This window comes from Suricata suricatta, chromosome 14 (assembly GCF_006229205.1).
Source record: "Suricata suricatta isolate VVHF042 chromosome 14, meerkat_22Aug2017_6uvM2_HiC, whole genome shotgun sequence".
NCBI classification, from domain to species: domain Eukaryota; kingdom Metazoa; phylum Chordata; class Mammalia; order Carnivora; family Herpestidae; genus Suricata; species Suricata suricatta.
In genome coordinates this window covers 45,777,102-45,797,220 of record NC_043713.1, presented here as the reverse complement: position 1 = coordinate 45,797,220, position 20,119 = coordinate 45,777,102, and the positions used below count along the sequence as shown (strand labels likewise).

General features: G+C 39.3%; 1 protein-coding gene across 4 annotated transcripts in view; it reads right to left on the bottom strand.

Annotated features, from left to right (window-relative positions):
* OSBPL1A (oxysterol binding protein like 1A) overlaps nt 1-20,119 on the bottom strand; it is a 226,604-nt gene that overhangs the window by 105,994 nt on the left and 100,491 nt on the right. Inside the window, exon 1 of one of the 4 annotated variants that reach the window (XM_029921358.1) lies at nt 15,943-16,452. The exons of the other annotated variants lie outside the window; for them this stretch is intronic. The gene's annotated coding sequence lies outside the window, so the exon portion shown is untranslated. Of the gene's footprint in view, nt 1-15,942; nt 16,453-20,119 lie in introns of those variants that run through there. 4 annotated transcript variants of the gene reach the window in all.

Here is a 20,119-nt window from a genome sequence, read left to right as displayed (position 1 = left end):
AATAATGAGCCATAAGAACTTTTTTAAATGAGCCTCTAAAGGGTTAAAGTACCAAAGAAGATATATTTTCAATGGTAAATAACTAACTTAAAATGTCTTATGGAAAAACTATGTATAAATGTAAAACATCGATAGAGTTGCTATTTAGACCAAAAATTTTAATAGATTCTGATAAATTTGATATCACAATGTGAACAGAAAAATAAGAAAAATATTTACAGACCAATCAGAAAAACAGATTAAAAAATTATAAGCAAAGTATAAAAAGAAAATACATCACAACTATGGTGGGTATTTATTCCTGGAATTTAAGGCAAGCTCAACTTTTAGAATCAAAACAATCTTATATGATTAGGTTAACAGATTTCTACATTTCTAACTGATGTACAAGCATATCACTATATATATATATATATATGTATACTTATATGTATGTATATATATACACACATAGAAAAATGATTTGATAAAAGTAAACCAACGGAAAAACTAAGTTTTAAGAAAATTACAATTAGGTATGTCTTTACACACACACACACACACACACACACAAATATATGAGAAGCAAACCTCTTCAATATATACAAGAAAGTCCATTGGGAAAATGTCTACCCAAAAAACTTAGAGCAAACATCTTACTCAATGTTAAAACATTAAAAGCATTCCTCTTAAAATAAGGACTAAGAATTTCTGTCACAAGTTCTTTTCAACATTGTGTTTTGTGAAGCCCTAGTAACACATTTAGACAAAAAAAACCCCTAAAAATAGAAGAACTGAGAAAAAAAATGTTCTCAAAAGATATGAATGTCTGAATAGAAATGTCAAAGGATCTAGAATTATTTAAATGAGAAAGTTTAGTAAGGTTGCTGGATGTAAGACTGACACACAAAAGTCAACATCAACCACAAAGCAAAGTGTAATCCTTTCCTCCGCTGTAGTGTCGTGACACCGATATCAAGAACCAGGTAGTCAGATATGTGTGGGGATCATTTCTGGACTCTCTAATCTGCTGCATTCATCTGTGTGCCTACTCTTTCATCAATATCCTATCCTCTCAATTATTATAACTTTATAATAAGTGTTCCAATCAGGTAGTCTTTAATTTTATAATTCTGTTCTCTCTCAAAATTGGTTTAGCTATTCTAGGTCCTTTATGTTTCTATATAAATTTTAGAATCAGTTTGTCAATTCCTAATAAAAAACAAAACAAAACAAAAAACCCTACTGGAATTCTGATGGGATTATTTTGACTCTATAAATCAACTAGGAGAGACCAGCCAGCTTAACAATATTGATACAAGTAAGGATGTCTCTATTTAGGAGTCTAGTTTCTCTCAATATATCAAAAAGAGAACAAAACAAAATATAACTCTTAATGGATTATGGACCCAAATGTAAAGTTAAAACTCAAACGCTTTTGGAAGAAAGCAAAGGAGAAAATCTTAGCAACCATGGGCTTGGCAAAGATTTTTTATATGGGTCACAAAAAGATATACCTATATATAGATGTATATATATGTATATATATACACACATATATTATTATGTACTTTTATATATATGAGAAGTTTGGAATCATCAATATCTAAACTTTTTCTTTTCAAAGGCTTATGTTTAGAAAATGAAAGGCAAGTAAGAGACTGGAAGGAACCACTTATCCAATAAAGGACTTACATCTAGACTGTGTAAGGAACTCCTCCAACTCAGCAACAGAATGACAACCCAATTTAACAATGGGCAAAGGGGTGCGCCTGGATGGCTAGGTCAGTTAAGCATCCGACTCTTGACTTCGGCTCAAGTCATGATTACAGTTTGTGGGTTTGAGCCCCGCATTGGGCTCTGTACTAACAGTGCAGAGATTCTCTCTCTACTTGGGATTCTTGCACTCTTGCTCTGCCCCTCCCCTGCTCACTTTCTCAAAATAAATAAATAAACTTTAAAAAAAAATTAAAAAGGGCAAAGGGCTTGAATGGACATTTCTCTAAACATACAAATGGCCAACAAGTATATGAAAAGATGTTCAACCCCTTCAGTCATTTGAGGAATGTAAATTATTACAATGAGGAGATATCACTTTATTTTATGAATTAATTTTTAAGTAGGCTCCCTGCTCAACCTGGGGCTTGAACTCACAACCCTGAGATCAAGAGTCACATTACTGACTGAGACAGACGCCCTGAGATACCACTTTATACTCACTAGAATGGCTGTAATGTTTTTTTTAAGAGAAAATAAGTGTTAACAAGGATGTGGAGAAAATGAAACGTGCACTCCACTCCCATGGGGATATAAAATGGCACAGGTGCTGTGGAAAAGTGTGGTGGTGCCTCAAAACACTAAGCACAGAATTGCCATATGACCCAGGAAATTCAGTCTTCGGTATATTCCCAGAAGAACAGAAATGTTTTCAAACAAATACCTCTAAAAATGTCTGAAGCAGCACTATTCACAATAGTCAAAAGCTGAAAGCAAACCAAATGTCCATACACAAATGTGACATACATACAATGTATGTCCATAAATAAATGTATAACATTACATACACTGGAAAACTACTCAGCCATAAAAAGGAACAAAGGACTGCTACACGCTACAGTGTGCATGAAGACTGAAAACAGGATTGTAAGTGAAAAGCCAGACACCAAAAGTTCACATACTGTATAATTCATTTATGTGAAAGGTTCAAAACAGGCAAATCCATAGGGACCAAACACAGATTAATGATTTTCAGAGGATGGGGAGCAACTGCCTAGTGAGTACAAGGTTCTGTTTTGAAGTGATGAAAATGTTTTGAGAGTAGATAGAGTGATGGTTGCACAACACCGTGACTTGCTAAATGCCATCGGATTACACACTCAAAATAGGTATTTTTCTGTTATGTGAATTCTACCTAATTTTATTAAGTTAAAAATAAAGACCCCATTTCTCATATGACCTTGCCATTCTACTTATTCCTAGGTATTTACCTGAATGAAATGAAGCATTATGTCCACACAAAAACTTGCACATAAATGCTAGTAACTTTATTTACAATAGCCAAAAACTAGAAAACAACCCATATGTCTGGCAATAGGTGAAAAAAAAAAATCCTGGTACCCGTTGAAATGCAATAATATTCAGTACTACAAAGTAACAAATGACCGATACATATAACAACATTGATGAATCTCAAAATAATTAGGCTGAGTTAAAGAAGCCAATCCTCCTACATCTCCAAAGAAGTACAAACTGTATGATTCCATTTATGTAAAATTCTAGAAAATGCCTACTGATCTCTAATGGTAGAAAGCTGGTCAATAGTGCCTGTGTACTGGGGTAGGTGGGAATGTGGGAAGTATTGCAAAAGGCAGGAAGTAACTTCTTGAAGTAAATATATCTTGATTGGCCTGATGGTTTCCCTACTGTAAACATCCATTAAAACGGAGTTACACTTTAAATATTAAAGTGCAGTTTGCTGTACATCAATTTTAAACAAAAATATTTAGCAAGAGTTAGGGCCTAGTAAAAAGACCACTCAACCTGATAATGCGAGTTAAAATAATACATTTCTTATGCAAACATATTTTCAAAGAATATGTCTGAAAAAGAAAAATATTCAGATACTACTGAAAACAATGTCATTGTTAAACAGTCACGTAAACTGCATTTGTGTGTTCGCCAATCCCCATAAACTAAGACCCATCAATATCCCACCAGTGGTTGCTGGGTTTTGGTTTTTGTATTTCTCTCCACAGTCAACAGAAGATGGCTTCCTGTATATCTTCCATATCTCTCTCATAACTTTACAATTAGAAAAATACCTTTTAACAGGGCTGTCTACTCAAGAACTGACATTGCCATCAAATTTGCAAACACTGGCTTTGCGTTAAACACAAAATGTTTGCAAGGTACTCTCCAATAGTGCAGAATGCAGGGCCCCCTGAGCCACCCAGAATGAAAACCCCAACTGAGACTCTGTTAAGCACATTCTTGTCTCATTATGGTTGCAAAGCTTCTACCTAAAAATAGCTTCCTCTTATATAACCACTCACCACAGATTTATATATTTTATGTATCCTTGAAATAAATTTCTTTTTTCAAGATGTGCCACCAGAGGTATAAACACTCATTTTTTAAAAGCAGGGAAGTTTTATGGTAATCTAAACAAATCTTATTTTAAAAAGTTATTGAAAGATTCTGTAGTTGATAGTTCTGCTGATGAACTATAAAAAGTTATACAGAGCAGAAGGAACACCTGCCAACTCTCATTTTTTAAATGAATTTTAAAATTTTACATAAAGTCCATTTTAAATGTAGAGTTCAACAAATGTTCAAAAATCTATACCCCATGTCACCAGCACCATTACAAAGGTACAGAGTATGTCTCTTCCCACCCCCTGCTCCAAATTCTCCTGTGCTCCTCCTGGTCTCTCTCCTGTTCTCCCACCCCCAGCCTCAGCAATCATTGCTCTGATTTCCATAACCATGCTTTAAGTTTGTCTGTTCTTGATTTCAAATAAGGGGAGTCATGTACGATACACTCTTTTGTGTCTGGCTTCTTTCACTAAGTACAATGTTTTCCAGAATCACTCATGTTGTTGCAAGCGTAAGCAGCTTTTTTTTTTTTTCTGCTCCTGATAGACAGCTGTACCCTGGCTTCCAACTCTACTTTTCTAATGCCTGCAGCTCGGTCTCTGGAAATATCTTTCTGTATATGTGGAACAGTGTTAAGTCCAGAAAAACAAGAACATTAACTTCGTTACTACAGAATTTTGATAGTTCATTGTTTTAACATGTATTTTCAGTTCTTAACCTAGAACAAAAACCAAAAACAAACAAAAAAACCTAAAATATGCCAGAATTACAATTTAGTAGGTTGTAACTCCACTGAAGAAAACATTTCTTTTGAAATGTTTTTTATTTATTTTTGAGAGACAGAGAAAGCGCGAGCAGGAGAGGATCAGAGAGAGAGAGGGAGACACAGAATCTGAAGCAGGCTCCAGGCTCTGAGCTAGCTGTCAGCACAGAGCCCAACGCGAGGCTCAAACCCACAAACCGTGAGATCATGACCTGAGCTGAAGCCGGATGCTTAACCAACTGAGCCACCCAGGTGCCCTGAAGAAAACATTTTAATTAAAGGAGTGCTTCCCAAGTTTTGCAAGTCATGGCATAAACAGAAAACCATCTTTGTATGGCACATAGAAGAGATCAAGGTTTGGGGGGTCTGCTCATTCTAATTGGAAAAAGTCATTCAACTGAAGATCAGTGCTTGGAAATCTCTGTTTAGATACAGTTAAAGAGGGGCATCTGGGTGACTCAGTAGGTTAAGCATCCAACTCTTGGTCTTGGCTCAGGTCATGATCTCACAGTTTGTGAGTTCAAGCCCTACACTGAGCTCTGTGCAGACAGCACAGAGCCTACTTGGGATTCTCTCTCTCCCTCTCTCCTTCCTTCTCTCCTGCTTGTACTCTCTCTCCAAATAAATAAGTAAACTTAAAAAAAAGATACACCTAAAGAGCAAATATTGTTATTTTAAAAACCTATATTGGATTTTATAGGAAAAAACTCTGAGCACATAAAATTATATGTATTATTAAGCAACCAAAGTAATGTGAAAATCCCCAGTCTTAAAATAGTCAATGTGGCTTATTTTCCCTTCTTAAAGTGCAGCACTTAGTCTTCTGTTTTCAAAATTTAAAAAAAATTGACCCATGACTGTGAACTGGTGCCCCCATGGCCCTTCCATGCCCAGTACGATAAAGGTTGTTTTTTGTTTTGTTTTTTTTTTTTTTACTAATTTAGATTCAAGTTAGTTAACATACAGTGTAATACTGGTGCCCAGTGATTCATCACTTACATACAACAGTCGGTGCTCATCCCAACAAGTACCCTCCTTAATGCTCGTCACCCATTATGATACACTTCTAATCAAAGGGGAGTCATCATGCTTTTCATGCAATAAATACTCATCAACACCTACACCATGCCAGGTGTTCCAGGCAGCCGAGGATCAGCGACAAACAACACAGACCAAACTCCCTGCACTCAGAGAACTTACAGTCTACAGGCGGAAACAGGTAAAACTGTTTAGTCTGTCAGATGGTGGGAAACACTGAAGGCAAAAATAAAGAGTCCTAAGAGACAGGATGGCCAGAGAATTCAGTGATCTAGTGCCACTGAGTGAAAGGCTGACAAAGCTGGGGGAGAGAACCAGGAAGAAGAATGTTCCAGGAAGAGGAAGAGTAAACATTCTAAGGGGGAAAGGGCTCCCCAGTCTGTGGGACAGAAATAGGTCGCTGACCTTGGAACAGAATGGGGGTGGGGGGTTAAGCACATGAGAGGCTGCAAGGTAGGGGGCCTGCCTGCCCATGGGACTCTGGAGGACAAGGTAGCAATTGAGACTCCTTCCCTCAGACAGAATGGAAAGCCAACTGCCAAGTGCCATGCTCTGCACTCAAACTTCACATGGAACACTGACTTCATTTCTGGAGGATGCATTTCTAGAAAAAAAACTGAGAGATCACTGAAGAGTAAGGAAAGGAAGGATCTGGAAAGTAGTAACAGAGTAGTAACGAAGGTACTTATAGATGTTTGTAGAATTTACTGGTTGCTCCAAATAGCTGAGTTATTGTCACAGGAGAGGAAACATAAGTTTTTGTGATGTAGCAGAGCACAGACATGAATTAAAAGAAAAATGGGAAAAGCTTCACCTTAATGTACAGTTTAACCTTCTAATACTTTTAGCTTTACCAAAGGGGAATGGGTGGTCCTAAGAAAAAATTCATATATAACAATAGTAGTATCAGCAGGAAGGGCAGGAGCCAACATCTAGGTATGTTTACTACACGTCAGGTGTTATGAGCAATACCTGGCATAGCATTTCATATAATCCTCCCACAATGCTGTGAGGCAGGTATTATTAACAATGAAGAAACTCAAGCTTATTGAGATTACATGACCTGCCTGGGATCACATAACTATTAAGTGACAGAGCTGGTATTCAAACCCAGGTCTGTGTGACTCATGCTCCAAACTCCTAAGCACTGGAGTACACTGCCTACATATCCACTGATGGCCATTTCACAAACACATAAAATGACCATCTAGCTAAAGAGAGGGTTCTCGCAAATGGAGGAAGGTTCGAGGAGCTCTAAGATCCTTTTGATGATTCTGTGGTTATATTTCCCCCAACTTTCTACCTGATTTTTAAAATTTTACTTTGACCTCAAGATTTATGGAAAGTTTGTACTCCTAAATATGGCTAAAGATCAAATAATACTTCTACTACAGAATATGTTAAATTTCCTGTTCAATTCTAATGGCCAGGTTAATCACCTTCTGGCTTTGGCATTTTATTAGTTCCCGTGTACAAGTGAAGATAGACTTGACTTTGCTCAAGTATATCAATGTCCTGGTTTCATATTTTGCATCTGTGGTGATTCAAATATATCTTCCCATTTTCCTATGCTAACTCTGTAGACAAGATAAAATTCTTCTCAATTACGCAATGATCCTTCAAACTACAACAGCAAGGCAACATCCGGTATCTAGAATATAGAAAGATAATAGAAATAAAGGTAGAATCTGGATAGTTAGGCCTAACCCAAGTCTTAAATCCACGGAAACTCGAGAATTCCCCACGCTTTGTGCAGATGCACTGTCACGAACTGGAGGGAAAAGAGCAAACCAGGGAGACTTGGGGCTGTGCGCCCTCCACTACACTTCAGCAGGACAACTTCTGCATGGTGTGAAGGAAAAATCATGGCCCTGCATGGCAACTATTGGGCAATGTAAGAAGAGACCGTCTGTCAATCCTGGAGTTGATGTTTGGATAAAAAAATGATTAACTCTACTTATTAAATCCCCCCCCCCATTTCACACCCATTAGGATGGCCACTATATCAAAACAAAGGCAAGGGAAAATAACAACTGCTGGATAGGATATAGAAAAACTAACACACTTAAGCACTGCTGGTAGGAATGTTAAATGGTGTAGCCACTACGAAAAACTGTACGGCAAGGCCTCAAAAAAAGAAAACTATCACAGGATCCAGGATTTCCACTTCTGGGTATATAACCAAAAGCACTGAAAGAGATTTGTACACTCATGTTCACAGCAGCACTGTTCATACAAACAAAAGGTAGAATCAACAGGAGTGTGATATCGGGGGATGAACAGTTAAGGAAAATGTGTATATCCACCCAGTGGAATACAATGCAGCTCTGAAGAGGAAGAAATTTTTGACACTTGCTACCACATGGAGGAACCCTGAAGGCATGATGCTAAGTGAGATAAACCAGGCACAAAATGACAGATACTGCGTGATTCCACTTACAGGAGGTTCCTAAAGTAGTCAAACTCGGGGAGACAGCAGGTAGAATGGTGGCTGCCAAGGGCTGGGAAAGGGGGGAATGGGGAATTACTGTTTAATGGGTAAAGAGTTTCAGTTCAGACGAAACTAAGAGCTGAAACTAAGAGATGCAAAGAGTTCTGGAGACTCATGGTGCTAATGGTTGCACAACAGTGTGAATGTACCTAACGTGACTGAATTGTGTGTACTTAAGAGAATACATTTTATGCTTTTTTTTTTAACCAAATATTGGCCTAAAATACATGGTAGTTTTATTTGCATTAATACCAAAAAGAGCCTCCAATTATAACATTTGCCATGTATTTTAACTTGAGTCCTTGAAAGTATCCATTACAAAAGCTAATGAATCCACATGCATATATTCTTGAGATAAAATAAAACCACAGTACAAATCTATCTCTAATATTGCAAGAACGATTTACTTAGTATTCACTACTTGCATAAAAATCCTAAAATATAATCCTCATACATGAATGCACTCTGAGGCATAACCACATTCAAGTAATTCACAAGAGAATGCAGTAATGCAGGGATTTCCAACATGGGAGGCAATGAAAATACCAAATTTCTGATAGGGTATTAGGAGTGATGGAGCCCACAGGGGCTTCTGGGTAGTTCATTTGGTTAATGATCCAACTTCGGCTCAGATCATCATCTCAGTTTGTGAGTTCGAGCCCTGCATTGGGCTCTGTGCTGGCAGCTCAGAGCTTGGAACCTGCTTCGGATTCTGTGCCTCCCTCTCTCTCTGCTCCTCCCCTGCTTGCTTGCTCTTTCTTTAAAATAAACATTAAAAAAAAAAAAAAAAGGTTAAAAAAGATAAAAGGAGTGATGGAGCCCACACAGATATTGTGGACAAGACACAAAGCTGGCTCTGAATTCTCTTAAGGCCAAAACAGAAAGAGAAATACAATTATGCCCTTTTAATTGTCCACAAGGAAAAAATATATATCAATTCTTTAGGGAAAACAAACTCCCTCTTTGCCCTTAGCTCTAATTTCTTTTTCAGGGTAATGTATAGGGGAATAAGAGTATTCAAGGGCAAAATAATTTCATTAAAGTCAATTTTTTTTTTCAGGGTCACCTGGGTGGCTCAGTCCATTGAGCATCGGACTTTAGCGCAGGTCATGATCTCATGGTTCCTGAGTTAAAGCCCTGCATAGGGCTCTGTGCTGACAGTTCAGAGCCTGGAGCCTGCTTCTGGATCCTCTGTCTCCCTCTCTCTCTACCCCTACCCCACTCACACTCCCCAAAATAAACAAACAGTAAAAAACAAAACAAAAAACAAAAAAAACCCTTTTTATGAGATGCCCCTCAATAGAAACTGAGGATATAATTCCAACGTACAGCTCAGCAATGGCTATTTTTCAGAAAGTCAAGAAAATACAACCCAGGATGCAACATTCTAATAGTTTAGTTTTTAGGATAAAATATAGTATATCTAGAGAAATGGATGAATTCTGTATCTTGTAAAACTGTGGCCTTTATCAAGCAAAACTGTCACAAAAAGAGGGACAGCATTTTCTGTTGAGAGCCTGGAATATAAGTATTCTTTGCAAAACTGAAGACATTGCAACAGTCTTGGCCATTTGCTTATTTCTAAAGTTGGTACCCTTTTGTCCAACTAAGAAATCAGCTAACAGATGGCCACATCAGCTTTGAAACAGGGTAGGATATCTTCTCTAGTGGATAAATGTTTCTAATTGAAGCTGATGTGATACAGTGGGGTTGTTCTTCGGCACGTAATTTGGAGGCTGAGTACTGGCTTTAGGTCTAAATGTGGCCCCCACCTCACTACACAGATTTGGGGAAGTGGCTGGTCCTCTCTCCGGGCCTTCCTTTCCTCATCTGTCAAGCAAAGGTGAACAGATCATTAAATTAACCATTTGGAACTGTGTTTTGTGAGGGCACTTTAGTGGACAGAAAGGTGTTTGCATCTGCCCTAAGCCCCAGGGAAATCTTTTGAGAATCATCAGACTAGATGCCTTAACAATCTGAGACTGATTCTATGACCATGGGATTTTAAAAAACTAATCTATAACACAAGCTACTAAAATAAATGAGTAAAATATTCACAACTAAGTCCTTTCTACCACAAGCGGGAAATTTTACTAAGGAGAATTATATTCACAAACTTAATTTTTAATTCAGTTGTTTAGAACGTGAAACAACAGAATCTCCTTCATAGAAACACTGTAAGCAAAGGTTGATTTCTCAAGCTCAAAAAGTCATAATCCTAAATGTAGCAAATAATGAATAGGTAATGATGTTGCTATAGGATAGTTTCCAGCACCAGGTGTAACAACGTGCCCATGTCTCTAGTTCCCATCCACCAGAGGACAGATGCCTCCCCTGAATCTCTACCACTGAGCACAACTTCTTTGCTTCCAGTCATTCCTGTGACACCTACTGCTTCCCATCAGGGTTTCTTTGATCCAACACCCCATACCACAAATCACTTTCACACCACTTCTCTGTTCCTGAATTGAGCATGAAATCCTTTTAAGATATTTTTCTGAAAATAAAGCATGCGAAGACTGTCTCAGGTAAAACTGCTGCGTTTAGCCTTTCATCATTTGAGTCTTGCAGCAACTCCTGACATAGAAGGGGGTCTGTGTTAATAATTCTGTATTATATGGGAGGAACAGGAGACCTTGGAATAAGCCACCCAGAATCTTACAGCAAGACCATGGTCACTAATACCGGAGCCTGCAGCCCAGGACTCCAAATAAGAGCAAGTCCATATTGTACCATCTGTGCTTTCTTCCTGGGCCTTGCCCAAAGTCTCCCTGACTTCGTCGTCATCGGTTGGCTGGATTGCATGAGTAACAAAGATCATGTGATAAATAAGGGTGAACCTGTGAGCATCCAAAGAAAATTAGACACAGGTTATCCTGCTTTTTCTTGTTTGGTGCTAGAGTCAAGTTTCTGCAGAGAAGGTAAGACAAGATGGCATATGTAGAACAGACACTGGAAAATTCCTCCATGGATGAGGGGTCAGGGAGGAAGTGGGAAGAAAACTGGAAAGACAGTGGAGAAATGAATGAAGACAAGGGAAAGATGATCATTCCTCCACCATGCAGACTGTCAAGAGGTAGAAAAGAAGTTGTTAGGGTGAAGGAAAGAGGAAGAAGATGAGAAGCAAGCCGGTAAAGGAAATAGAAATTCTAACCAATGACAACAAGAAGAGTGAGGTAAGAGAAAAAAAATTGGAAGTAGTTGAAACCTTCGCCAAAGTCTTATGTGTTTTAAGTTAGAAGGGCAGCACTCTGCACATATTAGCAGTTCTCAGTCTCGAAGGATGAAGCCTAGGAAACACATGACTGAAGTCTATAAAATAATCAAGTAAGGGAGAAGCCAGCAGGAATATATTTACTAAGTTACAAAATACTACAATTATGAAACCCATGACCTGAAATCTGGAAAAGAACAAATTCTGAACAAATTATGTCCTTCCAAGAGACAGAGGATAACAAATAAATAGATCCTAGGGAAGCAAACTCAAAGAAAAGTGATATAGGTAACTATAAAAATTAATTTAAAAGAAAAACATGGCAACAAATAACAAAGCTAAAGTGAGTTCTTTGAAAAGTAATCAAGTAAACAAAGCCTTAATAAAATGGATATTAAAGAGAAATTAATTGAAAATGTCCAAATGAGTATTAGAAAAAAATGGAAAACATTTAAAATAATTAGATTCAAAATAAGTTAAAAAGACAATAAAAGACTATTATGAACACCCTTACAACTATAAATTTCAACACTTAAATAGGAAGGATAAATTCCTAGAACTAGAAAACTTGTCAAAACTGACCCAAAAAGAGGGGCTCCTGGTGGCTCGGTCAGTTGGGTATCCAACTTCTGCTCAGGTCATGATCTCATGGTTTGTGGGTTTGAGATCAGAGCCTGGACCCCGCTTCAGATTCTGCATCTCTCTCTCTCTCTCTCTCTGCCCCTATTCTGCTTGTGCTTGACTCTCTCTGTCTCTCAAAAATAAATAAATGTTAAAAATTTTTTTTTAAATTGACCCAAAAAGAAACAGAAAACTAAAATAAGTCCTATAGCCATTAAATGTCACTCATAAACAGATGCTAAAATCCAAAAGTAACCAAATTGAGAAGGTTAAAGATAATAATGACCAAATTAGGTTTCTTCCAAGTAGGCAAAGATGGCCCTATCATTAGAAAAAGTCTAAAAATATAACTTGAAAAAAAATAATTTGCCACCTTAATAAAGAAAAACGTTATGATGCTCTTGTTAAATGTAGAGAATTTGATAAAATTCAATATCTTTTCATGATTAAAAACCTCAACAATATAAGAATGAAAAAGAACTTCATTAATCTGAGAAATGGTATTTATTAAATATCACTTTTAATAGTGAATCATTAGAAGTTAGAAGTATGCCTTTTTTTAAAGTCAAGGATGAACACCGCTTCCCACCATCTCAGCTTCTATCCAGCACTGTCCTGAAGGCCCTAGCCAGTACATTACGAACATAAAAAATAAATGAGATTTAAGAATTGAAAGAAAGGAACACAACTGTAAACATTCTCAGATTATGACTGCCTACAGACCTGCATCAGTCTCTCTTCATTATTTCTACTTTCTTGCTTCCCATTTACTCTGTGGCTCACTCAATCCCGCTTCTCCCTATGTTGTGCTTCTAGAACATCCCTCATCAAACACCAATAATGAATACATTTCAGTTGTTACCTCAACTCTTGACCCAATTGTCCCTTAGCCTCCCCTTTCTGGACTTTTCCTGCCCTCTGATTGCTTTTGCTCAGTGTTCTCCAGTGGTTCTTTTTTTCCCCTTTTGTCTTTTAGTATCAGTATTCAATCCTTTGATTTTACACTTTTTCAAGCTGTAATGTCTCCTGGATGACATTATTTACTCCCTCAGCCTCAAGCTCCATGTTTATTCAGGTGACTTCCAATACTCATGATTCACGAATTTTTACTGAACACATAAGGATGCCCTTACTTGGATGTCATCATGTCCAAAGGTGAAATCCTCCTCCTCCTATTCCCTTTATTCCCTCCTTCAAGTCACCTTCAATCCAGTAATTTATTTGCCATAAACCTGAGAGTCATCTAGGACTCCATCTTCTCCTTCATTCCTCATATTCAACTATTCTCAGCTCCTGTTAGGTTATTTTTGAGGTCTCTCTTGGCTTTGTATCTTGCGTTCCATTTTGGTAGTCGCCAACTTAGTTCAGACTCTGGTTATCTCTCTCTTGAATTCCTGCACCTGGTCACCCTGTTTTCAGGCCTTCTTCTAATCCCTCTTAGAAGGAGCAAATCTGATTAAATCTCTCCCCTCTTTAAAATCTAATTCCCAAGATAATGTTCAAATTCTTCAGAAATATTTAATAAAATCTTTTAAGAAGACCCTGCTTCTATTCACCTAGCTTTGACTGGTTTAGCAAGTTATCTGACAAGGTAAACACTCGGTAAATACTGAATTAAGGAAAACATTTACATAAAGTAATAGTTATCAAATCAGTAGTGGGCCATTATAAAAATGTATGGGGGTTATATCCTTACCACTCTTAAGTTAAAATGAGAGGAAAATTATATCTGCCTGAAACTCATTCAAAATTCATTAGACAGAATATAAATCTGGTACTGCACTCTCTAATAGGAATACAAGACAAACACAGTTGCATGCAGGTTACAGACTCGGTATCACTGTGATACAAAAACTTCCCAGGAAAAGATCCTGGGTCCTACCAAGCATGCCAAGGCTAATACCACACACACACACACACACACACACACACACACACACACACACAGTCTCTGTCTCCCTCCCTCCCTCCCTCCAAATACTGCTTGATTAAAACCTTATGTATTTTTGTTCAAATACTTCACAAATTACAAAATGAGAACCTGCTTCATTTTACATAAAATTCCTATTTATTTAACTTGTCTTAGCTGCTTCCAAAATTAATTTGAAATATATTTCCTGATTATACACAGAAGCTAAAAATTTAGGAATAATGTTGAATAATGTGGTCCAAATAAAAAAATCTAAATTTCTACTTTTTAAAAGAATTAAAAATTCTTATAAACCTCACAGAGCTGATAAACACAATTATATATTTGAATGCTGATACTAATAAATTTATAAAAGCTTTTTAGAATATAAATGGTAAATGTTATAACTGCACAGAAAGCTTAGAACATGGTATTACATAATTATTTCATCAATTATTTTCCACACAGTATTTTAAATGTGCTTTACTGTATTTATATACTATCCTGTAGTATGTGCATCTGCTTTTAATATGGAAAACCTAAGAATTTTTTTCATTTCTCCCATTCTGCAAGGTGTACAACTCAGGGTAGAGAGATTATGTGGGTCACTTCCAGCCTCAATGAAATTCCCTAGAATGAACCTTTAAAGAGGTTCTAAAGAGGGAAGACTGGAGTCTGGCAATCATATTCAAGTGACACAAATTCCTTTAAGATCCCAGTCTAGTAAAAGTAATACTGGGCCAAAGACTGAAATAGCTCTCTGGTCATCATGTTCAGATTAAATATCTACTCCATCAAAACTGAGCTAATTTACCAAAGTCATCAGCCTTGCCACTGAAATCAAACATTATTTGGACCAGAGATCAACTTCGGTGTGTCCTCAAACAAAATAAGAAAAAAAATTATATTTAGATTCCCATATTCTAGCCTACACATTCCTCCACCAACACGCGTTTCAAGCATTTTTCTCTTTTGAAAGATTCCTAAGTTACCCCATGTCTTTAAAACAAAATGCCGTCAGTCTGTCTTTGAATCTAATTAAAATAAAGAAACTTTTAATAGCTTTAATAACTCTCAAAAGCTGGACTAAGCTCTTCCCTGGCATCTTCCCTTTCTTACTAACCTCTCTCCAAATCCAGAAAAATCCAGCACAACAGAAAACACAAAACAGCTAGCCACATGCTCTGAATACCGGGGAACGTGATTCTCCACTGGTTTAGGTTACAAAGAAAGCCTATGAGTAATCAAAAATCCTTAATCAAAACAAAGTTAAAAGCTACCTCCCTCCCCACTCCCCAGCCCCAGTATAATGTCCCCTTTTCTCTTTAATCCACTCAAGTGTTTCCTTGGAATTTTAGCGGCCTCGACAGAGGATGGTTAAGTTCATCTCAATGTCAGCCAGGGCAGAGACATGCAAAAAATCACTAACTTGGAAGGTTATTTAGGACAATAATGTCTTTCACTGCCTTACTCCTCCCACTCGGGCCCCACTTGACCTACTACCAATATTTAGCTGGGGGGGGGGGGGGCTGGGGTGGAGATCTGATCTACCCACAGGCTTTTCTCCCAGCGGCCCTTCCTGTGGGAACCCAACGCAAACAAGGAGCCGGCAGGAAGACCCTGGCCAGGGAGGGACACCAGGGTCTCCTGGCTTCGCGCACCCCTCCCCACTGGCCCGCCGTAGCACTCCCGCTCCACACACAGGCGGTCAACTATTCCTGGATCTACTCACATCCCTAGATCTCGTCTGACCGCCCTTCCCTTCCTCCCTCGTAGTCCTCGGTCGCCCCGAGGCTGACCTAGCAAAGCCCCCGGCGGACACATACACTCACCACCTGGGCCGGATCCGGGGATCCCCGGCGGCGCGCTCCGCCCAGCGCTCCTTGGCCAGCTCCGGCACAAATGCGCTCGGCCTGTCCCTCCGCCTCCCCTCCAGCCCAGCCCAGGGCGGCACCGCAAGGTCTCTCTAAGTCACCTTTGCTCGGCCCGCCCCCGGCTCGAGGGAGGTCAAGCAAAGGCACGGCCCGCCTGCCCGCGGCCCAGGACTCCGATCCCCAGGCGGCCAGAGGTCCGTGCAGCGCCCCTCGGCCGCAGAGCCAGAGCCGCCCTCCGCTCCAGGCAGGGCTCGCCGGGGAGAGTGCGAGCAGCGCGGGGACGGCCTGCGGCAGGCGGCTGGTAGCGCGTGGCCGCTGTCGTCGTCCAGTCCCTCCTCCCCAGCCCCCCTCCCTCGTGGTCAGCGCCGCGGAGGCGCAGGTAGGGACGTGCCGGGACGGCGAGAGCCAGCACGCAGCCCGGCGAGCCGCGGACAGAGCGCCCGCAATTCTCGGGGAAGGAAGTAAGGAAACTGCTACTCGGGCTCTGCGTGCATCCCGCGGAGGCTCCTGCGAGGTCCTAGAGCGGGCTGTGTGCTCCAGCCCTCTCCTGGCGACGCCTGCCCTGACAACTTCTAAGTGGCTAGCCCGCCCCTGGGGAAAGCAGAGGAATCCTCTTTGGACTCTAGCACCTCAAAGGTAACTGACCCTTACTCTGGCTTACACTTCAGAGTGACGGTTTCCAGTTCCAAAACAAACACTGACCTAGACTTGTCCTTTATTTTTTTAAATGCACTTTCCAAACTACTATTTGACCAATGAGGAAAACAATGGTATTAATTCTACTAATGTGAAACCTAGATGGTTTCCTATTCCGGCCAGGCTTGAGGGATAGACGAAGATTCCCAAGGACAGTAAAACGACGTAAATAATATGTGTTCAGGCTAATGAAATTTCTGTGAGGCTCGGGTGGGGGTGGGGTACACACAACTTTTTGTTCCAACAGTTTTAAACAATATAAATGTATTCTCAAACTTTAGGGAGCTGAGTAAAACTGAACCAAACGGCATATTTCTTTGACAAGATCATAGGGGACTTCAAGTTCTCTGTCCCAACAGTGGTGGCTGTAACTGCACTACAGATATAAACAGATGATACAACAGCACACTAGAAAATTTAGAATTCATGTCAAGAGGTTTCACAGTGTCTTTGAAAAGTCAATTTGCTTTTGTTATTTTCTTATTTTCCCCCATTCTAAATGTCACAGTAGGCACTAAAAGCAGCTGCCATAAAATCCTCCTCCCTGGGCTCTAAAAATCAGAGAATGAATTCGGTTCACAAAAGTGGTACTAGGCAGCAAAAACAACAATAAAATGTTTTAGAGGGCAATTTAGAGAGCACCTAAACTGTGTCAGGCACTGTTCTCAGGAACTTCACATAAAGTAACTCATTTGTATTCTCATTTTCAGATTTGGAAATGGAATTCCCAAACATATCTTAATTTGCTCAGGGTCAAGAGAGAGTATAGATCCCAACTGGGCTGCTCTTCGTATTCTTTCCTTTGTACATTTCGTTGTGCATTCATTCAGATATTTATTAACTGTCTACTACATGCCAAGTACTATGCCCAAGTACTATGCTAGACACAGATGCTAGACACTATGCTACAAAAATTTACCTAAGATACAGTTGCTTACTTAAGGGGCTCTTTAGTAAATATAGAATCAGACAAGTAAATATATAATGATACAGTGTGACAAGTTCTCCAACAGCAAGGACTCCTAGAATTGGAGGGATGGCTAAGCCAGTTTTGAAGGCTGGAACTGGTCGCAGTCATCTGACAGCGCAATCCTTAGAACTCTATCCCCACAAGAGTGCCAACAGGGAATCTGTTGGGTGGGGGGAGAGCTGGTACGGGGAGATAGACAACTGAGAGACAGGAAGGAAAAACAACAGACTTTAAGGGGAGGGAGGAGGAGGAGGAGGAGGAAGGATGAACACAGAACAGCTTCCATGATTGTGACTTGGGTTCCGAATAGGGGGTAATTCTGTGTCTGAGGTGAAAGGATAATTCTACTTTAGATGAACTGGTTTGAAATGCCTATGATAGAATCATATGTACATGTTTGAAGTCAGTTGGATATACTGGTTCATAGCTCAGCTCAGGAGAGATCTGAAGTGGAGATATCAGAGTCATCATGGATTTCTGTTTGAAGAAACGCCTAAGATTATCCATGAAGAATGCCTAGTGAGAAGGCTACCCACAGAAACCAGGGGACATTAACACTCAAAGCACAGGCAGACGAAAAGACGCTTCAGAAGAAAACTGAGGAGAAGCTGCTCTAAAGGAAAGAGAAGACACAAGAGGTAGGCGCCACGGCAATCACTGAGAAGAATTCCAAAAACAAGTAGTAGTCCAATGCCAGATCCATCACAGGACAAGCAAGGTTATTTAAGGGTATCTCTGACTTAGCAATAAGGAGATTATTGGCAAGAAAGGTTTCAGTGGGCTAGCTGAAGAATAAAGAAGTAGAAAGTATCACGTTTTCTAAAATAGAATTGGAAAGGCATATAGGGAGACAGAAGCTATAAGGGAGTAGAGAATTCAAAAGAAGAGAGGAGCTGCTTTTGAAGCAGGAGGGAAGGAGACCAATGCCAAGGAAAGGGAAGAAAAAAGACCGGGGGAGGGAGTGGCAGGGAACTGACAGCACAGACAGCCTCTGCCTCATGTTTAACAAAGAATTTTACTCAGAGCAGAGGGAGAGGAAGAAAGTAAAGAGATGACAGGTGAAAGTCTGAAAAGTACAAACATTAAGAAATGACTGAAGAAAAGAAAAAAAAAAAAGGGGGACTGAAGGACTTTGATCAGTCCAGGAAACTACTGATTTTGACACTTCGACTTTATAAAGCGCTAAGCCCACACGAGGACATGGTTTCTCTCCAAAGATTATCAGCATCTGGTCCAAAGTAGCAATACCTTCTGGTTGGTACCAATTTAAGGTCCAAATCTCTCCATTGCACCATAAACTCAGCATCACTATCCCAGTTGTACATCTGGGTTCTAGCTCTTTAGCGTCAAGTCAGGAGACTTAACATGGAGGCATAGAATATTTTATAATTGAGCTTACACTAGTTTTAAACAGGCAAGTTCCTACCTTGGAAAAACTGGTTTGACTAATATCAAAGGGAGCTCGATAATACACAGAACAAGAAGGGGTCCAATGATAAAAGCCACTTCTGATACCTCTCTCTGATAAGGAAAACTAAAGACACAATAATAACTCATGAAGCCAGTTTCTAGCTTTTTGATTTTTTTTTTTTTAATAGAATCCATGTTCAACATGTGGCTTGAACTCATGGCCCTGAGATTAACAGCCGTATGCTCTACAGACTGAGCTAACCAGGTGCCCTTTTAAATGGAACTCTCAAACAAGGTTAAATACAGTCACAGCATTCATATTCTCCAATGTCTCCCCAAGTATATCAGCCCAAAAACACCAAGTAAGTTTCCCTTTAGTAAATCAAACACAAACTTTATAGCTTACTTTATATATTGCACTTTTTTCCCAAAAACATAAATTGTGTTATTTACAAGTAAAATATGCCTACATAATGCACCCCATTTATGTAGAGGTTGTATGGAAACCCTATCTGGGTCATATCAGAGCATCCCCAAAATAAGCAAAGAACACTCACATACCACAGAAATAGACCCAAATCCAGGCATTAGGGCCTATTCTCATTATAAACCCCTCAGTTTCTCATACAGAACCAACTTGTTCTTACTGTGAACAAAATTTTACAGAGTTTGGTCATCTGGTTTTCTTTTTAATACACAGAATGTTAGAAAGAGTAAAGCAGAAGGGATCAGTATTCTGCTACAGACAGGCACACAGTTGATCTACAAATCAAGAGAAAAAAATTTTAAAACCCATAAAGAGCAAAACTAAATTCAAGAGCATTAGCAGGACTGGACCATTTTGTCAAATTACAGGATTCGATAAACATCATTATCCCCTGAAGGCATCTCTGCATTAAGATGCAGAGTAATTATGAACATATAAAAAAGGACAACCCAGAAAAGATAAAATTAAGTGCTAAAAATTTTAGCATAATATGTAAATGGGTAATGTTTAGAAAAACTGTCATCAAAAAGATTAGAATAGAAAGCTTTGCGGCTATGGAGCCTGGGATCACT